This window comes from Apium graveolens, chromosome 3 (genome assembly GCF_009905375.1).
Source record: "Apium graveolens cultivar Ventura chromosome 3, ASM990537v1, whole genome shotgun sequence".
In the NCBI taxonomy this organism is placed as follows: Eukaryota; Viridiplantae; Streptophyta; class Magnoliopsida; order Apiales; family Apiaceae; genus Apium; species Apium graveolens.
The window spans coordinates 166,175,626-166,180,803 of NC_133649.1; the positions used below are offsets into that span (position 1 = coordinate 166,175,626).

At 33.5% G+C, this 5,178-nt stretch overlaps 1 pseudogene; it reads right to left on the bottom strand.

Moving 5' to 3' along the window:
* Nucleotides 1–1,519: 1,519 nt before the first annotated feature.
* Nucleotides 1,520–3,845, bottom strand: LOC141714702 (uncharacterized; annotated as a pseudogene).
* Between the last annotated feature and the right edge of the window lie 1,333 nt (nucleotides 3,846–5,178).

Genomic DNA, 5,178 nt, shown 5'->3' on the forward strand with positions numbered 1-5,178 from the left:
ATGTATGATGATTTAGGAATAACTTTTATGTAATCTGCTTTGATTTCAATGATATTAATAAAAGACTTTTTTTGTTTTTTTATTGCGGGCTCTATCTATTTAAATGTTTAAATAAGATATACCACAGTTTAGAGTAAAGCTTTTTATGGATTGTGATGGGATCATAATAATGAGACCTAAAAGATGATAACTCTAAACTTAAATAGTTCCTGGTCGTAGGATTACTAACTGGTAATTAGTAATCCGAAAAGATCGGTACATACTATGCTTGCTTCATTATGAAGGATGTCTGTTCTCATAGACATTTGTGTGGTGACACTATAGCTAGTATGTAGGTGCTTATTATAGAATAAGTTCACTGAACATGACTCACACAGCTGAACAACTGATGGAGTTCACTCACGTGTCAGCAGTTGTTCACATAGTGATAGTTGTATAAGTATCCTTAGACTTGAGGTCATCATAGTCATCTTGTGTACACTGAACTATGCTTTGGTTTAGTTCTTAGTCTCTAGAGACAATTATAAGGGCTCTACTGGGTATAGGAATTTGTACATGGAGATAGTGTATGATCAATAAAGGATCTACCCCTTCCAGTGAAGGAAGAGAATGTTCAATGCTGATCCACTTATGTTAGTTCAAGAATCTCTGGCCAGAGTGAATGAAATTAGAAAGGAGTTTCTAATTTACATTAAATAGAACTAAGCATAGTGAATGGGAAAGCAAGTGATTAAATAAGATAGGCTTGACACAAGTTCTATGCCTTGTATTTAATTGTGACATTGCAGGGTAGAAGGAATTGATTGTATGGTAACTACTCACTGAATAGGTTCTTGGTATTCTAAGTAGTGATTTCGTATTATCCGGATAGTCGCGATATGCTGAGAAGTATCCCTCACGATGTAGAATAAATATGATTAATTAATTAATCATATTTAATGAATTATAGAATTTATATAAATAATGATAAAATAGTTTTATTATTATTTATTTCTACTACCGGCTTAATATTGAACCTACAGGGTCACACCATAAAAGAGAATGATTTAATGGTGGAGGAATTAATTAATAATGGTCAGTGTTCCAAAAATCGCTAATCGGACATAATCAGTGAAGGTACCTTGTAGGGATTAATCGGTAAATCGGGGATTAATCGGAAGGATTAATCGGACCACTAATCGGAAGTACTTTAATATTTTTTTTAAAATATATAAATATAAATATGGTATACGTATACACAACTTATGCTAGTAATTTAATACAACATCAAATGGTTATATTACCAAGTCCCCAGGTTTACAAAAAGTGATCTATTAACTTGATCACTAACATTTACATAATTACATCCCAATTTATATATCAGAATTCAGAACTAGCATATCAGTCAGGCACTTGCCTTCCTAAAAAATCAACAACCTATACTTACACATTGTGTGACTTAAGTTTTTTTGCCCTATACTATATATTTAGAGCATTAACAAAAATGGTTATTTATAAGTTCTTCTTAGGCTTTAAAATATCACCCACAGTTCAAATCTGTGTCACGGAACATAAAATCATCATCAATTTCTGGTTCTTCTTCTGAATCAAAATCATCTTCGTCAAGTTCTCTAATTGTCTCTTCGAATGTGTTTATTGAACCTTCGGACTCATCTTCATCGCCACACTCCACAATCCACTCTTGAGCCATACGAGAATCATTTGCTAACAACGCATCACACTTGTTCTGCAATTTTTTATTCCTATTGATAAGTTTGGAATTAAACTGAACATAAACAAGGCTGCTTAATCTCTCCGAATCCAACATGTTCCTCTTCTTTATATGAATCTGACAATGGAAGATTAAAATTAGATAACTTGGAAAACTTAAATAAAAAAATATCAACCTAATTCAAAACATATTAAAAAAATAACCCCTTCAAAGGCACTCCAGTTTCTTTCGCAGCCGGAAGAACTTGTGGTTAAAGCAAGTATCTTCATTGCCATCCTTTGCAAATTTGGTGTCTCGGAACCATAATTAGACCACCACGCAACTGTTATATATTAAATAAAAATTCATTAAATTAAATAAATGTAAGCATGCGACCAGGATACTTAATATCTTAACTACAAAGTTGTTACCAGGGTTGAAATTGTCATCATTGTTTAGCCTGCCTGAAATAGCTAACTTTCTTGAAAAAATCCCTTCCATTGCTTTATACCTGTGCAACTCAATGTTGGACACCAAATGTTGAATGTCATAATCATCCGGGAAGAATGCCTCAATACAAGTTAATAAAGCTGCCATATAGTTAGGGTCTTTTTTCGATTCATCATCTCTGTAATAATAATAAGGATTCAAGAGATAGGCAGTCAAATGTAATGGGCCGTCGAGTCGACCTTGATCCTCGAATCAATGATATACATTATAGGCTCGTATGTTTCTTTCACATCTTTGCATATCTTAATGACTTCCTTTTTGGCATCTTTAAGTTCACCATATATAAAACCCATTGATGGCCTCAAATCTCCATCCACAAGTCTCAATAACTTAACCAACGGCTTAAAAAGTTCTACACAACATGAAAGATTCGACCAGAAAGTTTGACTAACAATTATATTATAGGCTGATATCCCCTTTGGTTGAGTAGACCACTTACAACCACTCCATTCACTGGACAGGAACATATATTTCAAGTTTTCCTATTTTTCTAGCATGCTCTGCATTGTAAGAAACGAACTTGCAAATCTCGTGACACCTGGTCTTACAATATCTCTTTGCTTGGTGAACTTTCTCATCAATGCAAGGGTTTTATGATGTGCGTAAATGTATACAGTCAAAGACTTTGCCGCGTCAATCACCAACTTAAACCTCAGAGTCTTACCTGCATAAACAAGTAGAACAATCATCAACAAAAATGAATAACAAGGTAAAACAAAGAAAATATTTAACTGAGTAATATACCAATTGCTTCCAGAATGAGATTAAGTGTATGGGCTGCACATGAAGTCCAAAATATATTTGGTCTCTTTAGCTTCAACAGTTTTGCCGCGGAAAAATTATTAGTTGCATTATCAGTCACTACTTGTATTACATTTTTATTCCCAACTGTATCAATCCACTTGTCCACATAGTCAAATATGTACTTTCCTGTATGTGCCTCTAAAGAACATTCAATAGAAGATAGAAAGCTGGTTCCAATCTTGCAGTTGACACATAAATTCATTATGCTTCTCCTCTTTCGGTCTGACCAAGCGTTTTTCATAATCGAGCATCCCCCAATCTTCCATTCATCTTCTTGTTCCTTCATTAATGTTTTAGTATTTTCAACGACATGCTTTAACAAAGGTTCCCTTAACTGGTACTGAGTTGCAGGTACATAACCTGGACCAAATTGTCCAACAGCCTCAACAAATCTTTGAAAGCTGTCATTGTTGATTGCGTTAAATGGAATTCCAGATTCATATACCCAAGAAGCCAAATAAGTGTGCACTTCGTTGGTCCTGCTCTTGAACAATGCTTCACTAATATTTTGTTGTCTCTTTTTTTCCGACGAAGATATCGATCTTGCAAATTGATCAATTGGACCAAGTGAGTGAGATTGTTTGCTAACACCATCGATCACTATACAATCATCGGCTTCTTTGTTATTTTCAGTTATGTTAACTTCAGCCCGGGTTTCTTCACGAGCCTTCCTTTTGTTTTCTTTCAGGAGTTTTATCTCATCCAGTGCTCGTTTACACTTTACTTGGTCTAGCGGAGTAGATTTATCACAAGACACCACATTGCCTTTAATTCGAGCTATATGTTGTTTTAGGCGAAAAACACCTCCGGTTAATACTCTGTTACACAATTTGCATTTCATCTTTTATGAATTTTTTGGATCTATCATCTCACCATATTCCCATCCTATGTTGTCAGATTTACTTTTTAATATATTATCGGAAGTATCAATAGGAGGAGTAGAATTTTGCATTCTGCACAAATATGCAACAAAATTACAACTTTCACTATATGTACAACAAACTACTATAACAAACTACTAATTACAAACACAATATCACAACGATATAAGTTAAAGAGAAGCTAATTACTCAAGAATACTCAAGAATACTATGACCCAGTGAGCTATAACCAAATATTGAACAAAGAATCATAAAAAAATGACCAGGCTCAAACTTTTGCATATCCAATTATCTATATGTAACTCAGTACTCGACATTCATATAACAAGTTAGAGGTGAAAGTAAATTAAAACAAGATTTCAAGAGTACAAACTACAGAGTACCTTGATTTGAAGTATTGATCTTGATTCTGAATCTTGATTCTTGTACATCAATAAAATGTTAGGTTTCCCTTTTATCTCTTTCCCGCTCTTAAACAAGAAGCAGAGATATTTGTATGAAAAAGAACCCAAAATTGATATAAGTATGTACACTGTACATCACTTGACTTTTTGGCCGGACCCGATTTTCCCCGTACTTGACCCGATTTTCTCCGTCTTTGACCGATGTTTGAGGAAAACGTATAAACTAACGATTCTCATGAAAAAGATCGCCAGGCTGCCGCATACCGATTAAGCGCCCGATAAATCGGAATCATCGGCGATGTTTACAACACTGATAATGGCTGATAATTATTTATTTATGAAATAAATAATTAATTGGCAAATTTAATAATTGATTAAATGAGATTTAATTGATTATAAATTAATTAAGAAAAGGTTCTTAATATTATTAATTAAGAATTTAATTTTTGGAAATTAAATCAAGAGAGAGAATTATTTCTAAAGTGTTTAGAAAAAGGATTAATAATTAAAAGGTGTTTTAATTATTAATGAGAATAATAATGGGTTAATAATAATAAAATTTTATGGAAAATTTCCAGCTGAAAATTTTGCCTATAAATATACTATTATAAACCCTATTTTTGCCTCAACCTAAAATTTTTACAAAACCCTAATTCTCTCTACCTCCTCCTTCTCCATTATATCGTTTTCTTGGTGGATACCGGTGGAGTGCTTCACACTTGAGTAGCAGCTGCTAAGGATCTCCGCTCGTGGTTCTTGGATCGCTATTAAAGACCTTCATCTTTCCATTAATGTAAAGCTTCTTAAGGTAAACATACTGAACTGCGAATTAAATATTATTTTTCGCATGGATCCTGCGGAGGGTTTCGGTTTTTTTAAGATTTAAATT